This window comes from Lipotes vexillifer, unplaced genomic scaffold (assembly GCF_000442215.2).
Source record: "Lipotes vexillifer unplaced genomic scaffold, Lipotes_vexillifer_v1.1 scaffold433, whole genome shotgun sequence".
Taxonomy (NCBI): domain Eukaryota; kingdom Metazoa; phylum Chordata; class Mammalia; order Artiodactyla; family Lipotidae; genus Lipotes; species Lipotes vexillifer.
The window spans coordinates 1478801-1491239 of NW_006774285.1; the positions used below are offsets into that span (position 1 = coordinate 1478801).

Below are 12439 nucleotides of genomic sequence, written 5' to 3' on the forward strand. Positions count from 1 at the left end.
AACTCCTCAGTCAAGAAAGCAATTAACTATATTAGGAGAGAAGTCTGGTCAGAAAAATTATCCTTCTTTTGACAATAATTTACAACAAAACAGGTGAAAAAGAAACTGAGTTTAACAAAGGGAAAAGATTTAATTCATTCTCGATCATGGTTCTCTTTACTGGAAACTATGGCTTTAAAGTGAAATAGGAACATTTTTCCTGCATAAACAGACTTTCTCAATTACATTCTTCCCAGCATGGAAGTTAACCTCTTTTGAAAGTAATCATTTAGTTAATTTTAACTCATTGTGCAACTAAATGGTGATCTACAAATGTTACTATATTTCCTAAAATATTATATATGCCTATATATCTGTCTTTAAAATGGAAAAGTTATCTTGATTTTTAAGTTTATCAATCAACAATTTCATTTATATTTTTAGATATAATTGAAAAGTTTTAACTTAATTCAGATGTCCTGAAGATCGTCATCACTTCTCTAAACAATAGATGTAAAAATAGTTGTTTCATTAAATTTAAAAATTAAATTTAGTGAAAATCAACAAGGAAGAATGACTACTATCAAATTTTGTAAATTGATTTGGGAACAGTAGAAATCTAGTAGTTTGCTGAGAACAGATATGTAGCCACAAAGGAAGAGTTAGATACTATTTATGCAGGAATAGTGATTGCTAACCAGAGAGGAAGAGATGAAGGGGAAAGTGAATGGATTCCTTCTCAAGGCTCAAGGGGTGTTGGTTGGGCCTCTAAGTTAGTTGGTTTGTTCCATTAACTCTAACAGTCAACACATAGGCTTCAGGAGGTCTGTTAATTCCCTGAACACTGTACTTGTTATGTGTCTTCGCAAATATGCATCTTTCTGGCAGAAAGGGCCTATAGTATTAGATTCTCCAGATTCTGTAACCCATAAAATGTTAAGAACCACTCTTATAGGACTTTTTTTTCTAACTATGGCTATATTAGTTTGCCACTAGGTGGCATTGCTAATACAACCAATATACTATACTATATTTGCAGGTTCTATTCTGGATAAATGTGAAGCCCTCAAATAAATTAGAGGCATATTCTATTATTTATCTGTATTTATGACTATATAATGCCAGTTAATGCATGTGAATGAAAATAAGTTTTTTTAATAGTTTTGCACATTCATTAATTAGTTTCACAGTTATTAGACTTTCCATTGTGATATATATTTACATGCAGGACGTACTCCCATGGCATGCATAGTTTCAGATGTAATGCCATAATTCTATCTTTTTCTTTAATATTTAAGAATATGCAGTTGATAGAGGGTGATTTTGTTATGGGACTAAAATCTTTTATTCCTATCATGGGAGATACTTAATAGGGCATATTCAGAGCTGGATTTGAATGCATAGTCAGATATTACTAACTCTGTGATATTTGGCAAATATCTTAACTTTTTAAGCCTCAGTGTATTCAACTGTAAATGGAAAAGGTAATAATAGTACCTATCTCATAAAGCTGTTTGGAGGATTAAATGAAATAAAACATGTACACTTTTCATTCAGTGGCTAGTATATATAAGGTGCTCAGTAAATGTTAAGCGACTATTATAATTATTATTGTCATTTTTCTTGCTCTGATTTTATTTTTAAAACAATCATCTTCAATTTTCCTGCTTTAGCTATTATTCTTAAGAAACTATAAGCAAAATTTCCCACAATTGATTTTAATGTAGCAGAATGTAATACCATAGTTGAAAACCACAGATTACTGTTCCATTTTCAGTGACAATAGATTAGGCAGTTTGGATCAACTCGCTTGTGAAAGTATCTTAAAAAGGTTGATAAAAATTTAAAACATCTGTTTAAAGCCACCATAGAGATAAAAAGATAGCAAAGAATTACAAGGCCAACATCTAGATTAGAGGGGAAACCCAGAGAGGTGAAACCAGTTAAGTATATGGCCTAATAAACCTGCAGGCTTTGGATTGGAACCTGATGGGCCACACTTTAAACCTAAGGATGAACTAGATACAAATCAGCCCATACAGGGACTGAAGCTCAGGCTAAATCTTAAGTCTGGAGGAAAATAAAATAATTCTAGGCATCACATTATATTTAAAAAAAAAAAGTCTAGCACTCAATCAAAAATAATCAGATATCTGAAGCAACATGATAATTTGGTCGAAACAAGAAATAAGAGAAATAGATCCATAGGGGATCTATTTAATGAAGTTATTAGATGTATACTTTAATCCAAAATCAATGTGTTTAAAGGAAGTAAAAAACAATTTTGAGTATTTTTGCAGAGATTGAAAACTACAGAGGAGAGCAAGTGAAATTTTTGAATTAAAAAAACATTATCTGAAATTAAGAACTCAGTTAATGGACTTCAGTAGACAGCAGCTAAGACAGGACTAATAAACTGCAAAATCGGCCAGAGAAAAATATCCAGGACAAAAAAGGAGAGATGGAGAAAAAGACATACTATCTTCAGAGGAATTTCAGTAAGACTGATTTGCTGCCATTGATTTTTTTTTTTCTTTCAGAGATGAAGGACAATTTTTTTTTAACAGCAATAGCAGTAGCAAGTGCATCAGCTTTTTTCTTTTTTTAATTGGGGTATAGTTGCTTTACAATGTTGTGTTAGTTTCTGCTGTACAGTGAAGTGAATCAGCTATATGTATACATATATCCCCTCTTTTTTGGATTTCCTTGCCATTTCGGTCACCACAGAACACTGAGTAGAGTAAAAGTCAGCTGACAGTGGAAAATCTTTAAAGGTCTAAAAGAAAATAACTACCAACAGAAGATACTCAAAGTGTTCCCTGAACAGTATAAAATAAAGATACTTTCAGAAAAACAGAGCAGTTTGCCACGAGCAAACATGCTCCAAAGGAAATACTAAAAAGTGTTCTTTGAATGGAAGGAAAGTGATTCTAGATTGAAGCTCAGATTCAGGAACGAATAAAGATTAAGAAAAGGGTATATATATGGGTAAATTTAAATTAAGATTGACATTATGGTTTTTATTCTTTTTTTGTTTTTCTATTTTTTTGACATTATGTTTTTTTAATTTATTTATTTTATTTATTTATTTTTGGCTGCGTTGGGTCTTCGTTGCTGCATGTGGGCTTTCTCTAGTTGTGGTGAGCAGGGGCTTCTCATTGTGGTGGCTTCTCTTGTTGTGGAGCACAGGCTCTAGGTGCACAGGCTTCAGTAGTTGTGGCTCGCGGGCTCTAGAACGTAGGCTCAGTGGTTGCAGCGCATGGGCTTAGTTGCTCCGCGGCATGTGGGATCTTCCCTGACCAGGGCTCGAACCCATGTCCCCTGCATTAACAGGTGGATTCTTAACCACTGCGCCACCAGGGAAGCCTGACATTATGCTTTTAATGATAATGTAGTGATAATGTTTTGAGAGATTTAAAGTATTTAGAGGGAATTAAAATACATCATCTGCAAATCACGTGTGGAGTAATTGAAATTAAATTATTCTAAAGTCTTTGCATTGCCCTAGAAAAGGTAAGATATTAATTTATATGACATTAATTAATAAAGATCTATATTATAATCTTTAGGGTAAGTAGTACAAGAATATATAACTATCAAGCTAATAGGCACAAGTAAAAACCAAGTAATTTTTAAAAAGCCAAGCCAAAAGAGGGAAAGAAAGCAGACAAAAGGAACATAGAACAGGCAGGTTAAGTAGTAAACATTCAGTGGTATATTTAAATCCAAATATATCAATAAATGGAATAAATGTTGCTTCCAGTTATCCAAATAAATATTTTAAAATATTCAGCTATTTGCTAAATCCAGCCTTCATACCTAAAATATACACAGAAAGATTAACGGTAAAGGATGGAAAAAGATGAGCCATTTGATGCCAACCAAGAAGAAGCTCATGTAGTTATATTGAAATCAAAGTAAAGTATGAGGCAAGAAGAGTTAATAGATAGAATGTGTTTGTTGGTAATATAATAAAAGACTCCGTTCACCAGGAAGATATAACAGGTCTAAGTTTGTATTTAATAATATATACTCAACTTATGGAAAGCAGAACTTGGCAGAAATTTAGAGGAGATAACTTCCACAAACTTGGAGAATAGGGAAGTGTAACACAGTTACTGGCTATACGGTCAACGTGTATGTAACAATTGTGTTTCTGTATACTACAATAAACATTTAGAGAGTGAAAATTTTGGAAAGCATCATTTATAATAACATTTTTTTGAAAAGCAAATACCTAGAAATAAATCTAACAAAAGATGTGCTTGGCCTCTATATAAAATTATAAAATATTGTTGGAAGCAAAAAGATCTAGGTAACAGAAGGTATATATTATTTTCATGGATTAGAAGACAGTACTGTAGCTGTTCTTCCCAATTTTGTTTACATAATCAATGCAATATCAGTCAAAACTTGAGTAGGTATTTTTGTAGAAATTGACAAAGTAATTGAAAAAAGATTTTCATCCTAGCAGCTTTGTAGTAAATCTTGACAACCAATAGGATATGTCCCTCTTGTGTGTTTCTAATATTTCTTGATCTGGAGAGAGGATACCTGTGTCTGAAATAATTCATTAAGATGCTTGCATTATGCACTTTTCTATATGGACTATACTTAAATAAATACTCTGTTTTAGTACATCTGCTCTTTTGTTTTAGAATTTTGAAGTCATTTTGCATAAATACACCTGTAATAGATGTCTAATTCATGAGCTAATTTTGTCTGGCAAGTAGTGCAAATTTACTGATTTCATTCATTTCCTTTACTCATGTTTTTTGTAAGTAGATCAGATGCAAAAAAACGTTCTGTGGCTGGTAGATTTTTCTAAGATCATACCTTCTAAGCCCTCTTCTCTTGGATACTAATTTCCAGAAATCCATTAACGAATTTATTTTAGTCTTAGCATGTATGTAGCAGGTTTCCATTCCAGGCCATCCAGGAATGCTTATTTACTAGTGGAAATAATGCCCAGAGTAAAAACAAGTTAATGAAGAGAACATGGCTGCTGTTAACCTCTTTGTTGTATATCTGTGTTTGAATGTGTCAAAATTTTCACCTTAATAATGATTTGACCCAAGGGGAGGCAGCCCAGAGGCAGCACTTTTGCTGAAAAGGGACCGTAATGGGATAGTAAATATTTTAGGCTTTGCGGGCTATGCAATCTCTTTTGTAACTCCTCAGATCTGTCATGGTAATAAGAAAGCATCCAGGGACAGTGTGTAGGAATGAATGTGACTGTTTTCCAGTCAGCCTTTATTCACAAAGAGAGGTAGCCGACTGGATTTGATCTGCCGGCTGTAGTTTGCTACCCGTTGCTCTAACTCATGGGATGACAGTAGTACACCAGAAGAAGCATATTGAGCTTGGGAGCCTTAGTGAGCTAGCCACCCCCTAAGGATTTTTACATGACATGTTATGTGTTTGATTCCTCCTTGCCAAAAAAGGATTAGCACTTCTCCCAGGTCATAGTATTAGACTTAACATGATGTTTTAGAAGAGAATATAGTTGTGTGAGTGCTTGAGTAGTCTGTAAGACCATCAAGGGGAAAAAAAAACAACTTTTCTTGAAGAGAAAAGTAAAAGAATTTCTTCCAAATGAGCTGCCTGATGACAGCAAAATTTAGTTCTAATCTCATGTTTTAAACCATTGATGTGTGCAATTATTAAATACCGGTCTTCACAACACAGCACTTATTTAGAGAAATAAATAATTTGTGGATTACGTTTAGATTGATACAAACAATTAGGAGAAGTGATAGGGTAATTTCAGTAGCCACCTTAAAATTATTTCCCATTACTAGAATATATGATTCATAATATATTCATAATAATAACCTGGTAAAAAACCAGTTTAACAAAAACAGGAACTTTGGTACTTCATAATGAGAAATATATCTCAGACATGCTCCTTATATGCATTCACATTATTATTCCTCAAGTTATAAGACAAGCAGATGATTTAAGAGCCATTTGTAAACTGCATGCCATTAATGATTATAAAGTCTGTTCTATTTATCAGTAACAAAGGAAATGAGTCCTTCGGCAGGAATTTACAAGTAATGTGATACATGAACAGTTTTTGACACTAGGTGGAGCAGTTTCCCGGAGAAAGGCTTCCCAAGCCCTATATTCCTTTCAAAATAAGCCCAGCTCTTAGACAAAGAACTCTGAGAACAAAAACATCAACAATCATTAAAAAATGTTAAAGGCACTCAAATATTGAGCTATAAATAGAAGGCTGAATATATTTTGCAGATAATTTTTCTCTTTGTCATATATTTTAACCACTGAATTCTCTCACCTTTGGGGATCAAAATGGTAGGGATTTTCTTTTTCTTTTTTTTTTAATTTTTATTTAATTATTTTTGGCTCTTCGTTTCTGTGCGAGAGCTTTCTCTAGTTGCGGCAAGCGGGGGCCACTCTTCATCGTGGTGCGCGGGCCTCTCATTATCGAGACCTCTCTTGTTGCGGAGCACAGGCTCCAGACGCGCAGGCTCAGTAGTTGTGGCTCACGGGCCCAGTTGCAACGCGGCATGTGGGATCCTCCCAGACCAGGGCTCGAACCCGTGTCCCCTGCGTTAGCAGACAGATTCTCAACCACTGCGCCACCAGGGAAGCCCTGGTAGGGATTTTCACATTAGAACTGCCCTATCTAGATGGCAGTTGGTATGTAGAAAAGTTTGGGAACTATTCAGTTACACTGTAGAGTAGATCAAGGTTTATAAGAAGATATAACATCAAGACATTATTATCTGAATCGTATTTATGAGTCATTTGTTTAATATGACGATTTTAAATTAAGAATATAGTTTTATAGATAAAAATTGGTAGTTTAAATTCACTGGAATTAAGTTAGTAGATGTCAAGAGTGTTTTAAGTACCATGAGAAACCATGGCCATAAAACTGTAAGTTCAGAATGCAGTTATCAGGTGTAAAAATAAGATATAAATGAATAAAGAATTCTACTTAAAAATAAAAACAAAAAAATGACCTTTTTATAACTTTTTTATTTATTTATTTTTGTCTGTGTTGAGTCTTTGTTGCTGCGCACAGGCTTTCTCTAGTGGCGGAGAGAGGGGGCTACTCTTCGTTGCGGCGCGCGGGCTTCTCACTGCAGTGGCTTCTCTTGTTGCAGAGCACAGGCTCTAGGCATGCGGGCTTCACTAGTTGTGGCACACGGGCTCAGTAGTTGTGGCTCGCGGGCTCAGTAGTTGTGGTGCACAGGCTTAGTTGCTCCACAGCATGTGGGATCTTCCTGGATCAGGGATCGAACCCATGTCCCCTGCATTGGCAGGAGGATTCTTAACCATTGCACCACCAGGGAAGTCCCCAAAAATGACCATTTTAATAGAAAAAAATTTTTGGCTCTTTGTTATAAAATAAGTACAGGGAAAGTTAATTGTGAGATATTTGCCCCTGTGTGAGATTCAGAGGTCTGTTTCTGCCTTAACGTTTAGGATCATTTCATCGCTAAAATGGGGTAAAAATTGTACATTAAAAAAAATCCAACATGTTGATCACTATCAAATGTTTAAAGAACATCTCTGTCTATAGCACCCTGTTTCCTTTAGTGAACAAATACTTTATAGTATGTATATAATACTTTATAGTACTGTTTTATATATATAAAGCTGTTTCTTACACTTTTTGACTCTTGGTTATTTATTGCCTAAAGTAAGTGTTATTTGGAGAACTGCATGGACATAGGTTGAAGTGAAATAGCGAAGCAGTTTCAGTAAGAAAACTATTTTAGTAATTGTTTAATGCCATGAGGTGGAATAATTCATTTAAAAATTGTTAGCCAACCTGTTCACTATTTTTCCTGCTTGACTTCTGATTGTTGCTCCATAGCTTACATGTCTATCCCTCGATAAGACAGAAAAAGAGAAGAAATTGCCAAAAGTAAGGTTCTAGTGTGACTTAATATTGCTCTTTATAGGTATAATGACTCTGGCTATAAGCATGCAGTGACTCAGGGCTCTTGCGGGAAGACCAACAGGCCCTTCTTAGAAAAGGTCTGTTTGCCTTTTTTTGATGAGGGCATGATCAGCTATTCTCTCTGTCTTTCCCCAAGGAATGACTCATGTATTAACTCTTAAGAGCATCACCACATCAAAAGTAGAAACCAGGGTCTCCAGGACATAGGGCTGAGTTTTCACCAAACAGAAGGGTATGCACAGACTGACTGACTTCCTGCCCTTAAGTCACTATTTATTAATGTGTGTTTAAATGAAAGCTAAGAAGATTCAGTTTTGCTGAAATCTGTTCTGTTGGGTATAATTTTAAACAATTTATAACCTTTTTAAAAGCTCTCTTAATAAATATGTGGTCCATTCCTCCTAAACACTTAAACCAACTTTATGATCAAAATTGCTTAGGTTGGGCTTCCCTGGTGGCGCAGTGGTTGAGAGTCTGCCTGCCAATGCAGGGGACGCGGGTTCGTGCCCCGGTCCTGGAAGATCCCACATGCGGCGCAGCGGCTGGCCCCGTGAGCCATGGCCACTGAGCCTGCGCGTCCGGAGCCTGTGCTCTGCAACGGGAGAGGCCACAACAGTGAGAGGTCCACGTACCGCAAAAAAAAAAAAAAATTGCTTAGGTTTAGAGAAGAAAAGTGAAATATGTCTTTATTTATGGATTGACTGAATATAATAAAAATGACTTTAAAAATAGGTCCATATAACCTGAAGCATGAAGTATAGAGTTTACACATTTTTTGTTTTGGTTATTTTATGCTTATCGTAACACTTTTACTACATAATCTCATACATTGCTGTGTTACCTAGGTTGTGCAGGCATTATTATCATTATTTTCAGGCTTTTCATCAAATGAGGAATGTGAGATAGAAGTCTGATTACATCTAGTAAGTTACTAACAGGTTTAGAAAACTAAAATCCACATTAACTAATGGCCAAATTACTGCTTTTTTACATATTATACTGCATTTTATAGGGAGGGACCAGGGGCTTAAATTTGTAAACTTGAGACCTTCTTCACAAAAAGAATATAAACACTAGTTAAACTTCTCAGTGCCCATTTGGAATCAACAGTTTTATGCTCTAGCCTTCTAGAATTTTTTCTTGTATACCATAACCTTAGGTAAGTTGTTTTCTGACTGCGATGAGAAAAGCAATGATTAAAAGAATTTGAAGAGTACAATTCCTGTTTGTAAAAGCATTTCTAAACTCCCCTAAAAGTTGGACTTAAAGAAAACAAAGGTTTTGCAAGTCATACAGACAACCATCTGTCATCTCCTTTCATTTATTTATCACCCAGATATTCCTAATGAATCACATTCCAGACTAACCACTGACTCCTTTTGTTCCTCAGTGAAGGAGTGTGGCAAACAAATGTTTTCCCAGTGAATCAGCACAGGATTCTTGATTTTATTACCTTTGTCCTAAACTTCCCAGACAAAACTAATTGGGAATTTTGCCTTTGGGATCTCAGTTGACTTCTGTGTGTGGATGATGAATTATGCTATGAACTGACATTACGGATGTGCAAACAACTCCAGTCTTCAGGAATGTTTTATCAGTTCTGAGGGAGCTGCCTACAGTGGAAGAATGTCTGTCTGTCTGTCTGCTCATCTTCCTTAAAAACCCCATACAGGGACTTCCCTGGCGGTCCAATGGTTAAGACTCTGCACTTCCAATGCAGGGGGCACAGGTTCGATCCCTGGTCAGGGAACTAAGATCCCACATGCTGCTGGGCACTGCCAAAAAACCCCCCAAAAAACCCTCATACATACACATACTGCGCTCTTAATGTGACATCATATTCTGCATCTTGGTTGGTAAAAAGGCTTGGCTAAATTAGGCTCATAATTAACTAATATGATCATTTTAGATTTTCACTTTTTAAAAAATGTCTCTGGAAGAAAGGGCCCCCAAATGAACTGAAAAATAAAGTTAAAAATCCAGAAAACACTTTTCCTTAAATGAAGCAGCAATACATAGACTAGTTTGTCATTTACTAATAAGATTTTTTTTCAGGTTTTAAGGTGTGACTGTCCCACACCTTTCTTACAAAGACCCTAATTTGTATTTGTGGCACCAGGACTGCTTTCTCAGGGCTTACATAGGTACTACATTATTATCAGGGCACTACTTAGGATTTCTCTTCTCTACCGGATTAGGATATTTTTGTGTGTTATAATTTCAGGAATGATAATTTTACCTCTAGGATAATTTTTTTTAATTCTGAATTTCTCTTAATTTGACAGAGCTAGTAGGATATTTACTATTCCTGAATGAATGTAAATTGTAGAAGTGTAACTTTTAAAATTTATCTTAAAAGAATGTCTTAAGTTAAAATACTTTTTCCACAAATACCTATATCTGCTCTTATTAGAAATCCTACCCCCTGATCTAACTGTGGTTTTGCTCTCACCCAGACATCTTCTTGCCTGGCCAAGCACTACATCTTTTATCCTGGACAAAGCAAAATTATTCCATTATCAAAACTTTGGAAAATATAATGTAATGCAGCTCATGAGACTAAGATATATGAGGCTTTGAACTGAAGCAAAACCAGATGTTTGATATGTCACAAATAGCTGAACTATCTTGTTGAGTTGACTTCACTTAGCATGAGTATACTGAAGTACCCACCCACCCCATAAAAGGACCCTAAAAACCTGTCACTGATGAGAGTGTAACTTTTCATCACAGTCATAAAATTTGACCTTCGTATCATTAAAGGGAACTTCCATTGGCAGTAATTAGGAACTCTCAGGGGCAGTTAGTGAATGTTACTTATGACCTGGTTGGTAACTAGGAAATTTATAGAGCTTCCTGTGCTGGGGAATAACAACCTGGGCTGTACATAGCTGTTTAACTTCCTTTGATTACCACTATATAGATTAAAGGACACTGTCCTTAAATAGAAAAATTAACCTTTGAGGACTATCATTTGCTACTTTTCCTTAAGAAGTACTCCTTGTATTGATCTTTACTTACCTTGCCACATGGCACATTCTTTTCAGTGTGCTGAGATTCATTTTATACCACAGTATATGTTCTATCTTGGTGACTGGATTTCATGTATACTTGAAAAGGATATGTATTTGGCTATTTTTGGGTGTAGTGTTCCATATTGTTCAAGTGTTCTATATCCATACTGGTTTTCAGTCTACTTATTCTATCAACTAAAAAGAGAAGTGTGTTGAAATTTCAACTCTAATTGTGGATTTGTTTATTTCTCCTTTTAGTTCTTTTAGTTTTTGCTTTATGTATTTTGACATTCTGTTATTAGGTGCCTGCACATTTAGGATTATTCTGTCTTCCTGAGAATTAGCCCTTTTATCATTATGAAATGTCCTTTTTCATCTCTAGTAATATACCCTCTGCTGAAATCTACTTAATCTGGTATTAATGTAGAATACTCTGTCTTTTGTATTATTATGTTTACACGGTTTATCTTTTTTCATCCCTTTACCTTTACTTTTGGATCTGGATATTTAAAATGGGCTTTTTATGGACAGCATGTACTGAGGTCTTGCTCTTTAATTCAGTGTGACACTCTCTGCCTTTTCATTTGTATGTTTGGCCCATTTGCAATTAATGTAGTTGTCAGTATGGTTGGGTTTAAGTCTATCATCAAACTGTTGGTCCCACCTATTTTTTATTCTTTTCCTGCATTCTTTTGAATTGAACATTTTTTTTTGATATATATAATGTAACCACATTACAGTATTATACTCCATTTTCTCCCTCCCATACTTTATGCTGTTGTTGTCATGTATTTTACTTCTACATATGTCATAGCTTTTGCTTTAAGCAGCTAGTTATTTTTTTAAGAGATTTTAAAATGAGGAAAAAAGGTGTTCTCTGTTTCCAGTGCTCTTCACTCTTTTATGTACATTAAAGTTTCCATCTGGTATCACTTTTCTTCTATCTGAGAACTTCCTTTAACATTTATCTCCTGGAACAAATTCTTTTGGCTTTTGTAATGTTATTATTTCATCTTTATTTTTGAAATATATTTTCAAAATATATTTTCCCTGAATTATAGATTCACAGATTTTGTTTTTTCCTTTCAGCACTTTAGAGAAGTAATTCTATTGTCTTTTGGTCTGTTTCTGATGAGAAGTCCTATCTGTATTTCCCTGTAGATGACTCAGTCATAACTTGGAAATATTGTGGGTTTGGTTCTAGACCACTGCAATAAAATGAATATGGTGATATATAGCAAGTCACACGAATTTTTTGGTTTCCCAGTGCATCTAAAAGTTATGTTTACAATATAATGTACTCTATTAAGTGTCTACAAAAACAATATATGTACCTTAATTTAAAAATAATGCTGTTGGAAAAATGGTGCCAATAGACTTGCTTGACGCAGGATTGCCAAAACCTTTAATTTGTAAAAATCACAATGTCTGCAAAGTTCATTAAAGTGAGGTATGCCTGTAATGTGTTTTTATCCCCTCGGATTGCTTTTAAGACTTTCTTGATATT

The 12439-nt window shown here is 35.0% G+C and overlaps 1 protein-coding gene and 1 non-coding gene across 4 annotated transcripts in view; both read left to right on the forward strand.

Annotated features, from left to right (window-relative positions):
* VMP1 (vacuole membrane protein 1) overlaps positions 1 to 12439 on the forward strand; it is a 132677-nt gene that overhangs the window by 39546 nt on the left and 80692 nt on the right. The gene's annotated exons all lie outside the window — the stretch shown is intronic.
* On the forward strand, positions 9596 to 9668 carry TRNAG-UCC (transfer RNA glycine (anticodon UCC)). Its single transcript has one exon. It is a non-coding gene; the product is annotated as a tRNA-Gly (tRNA).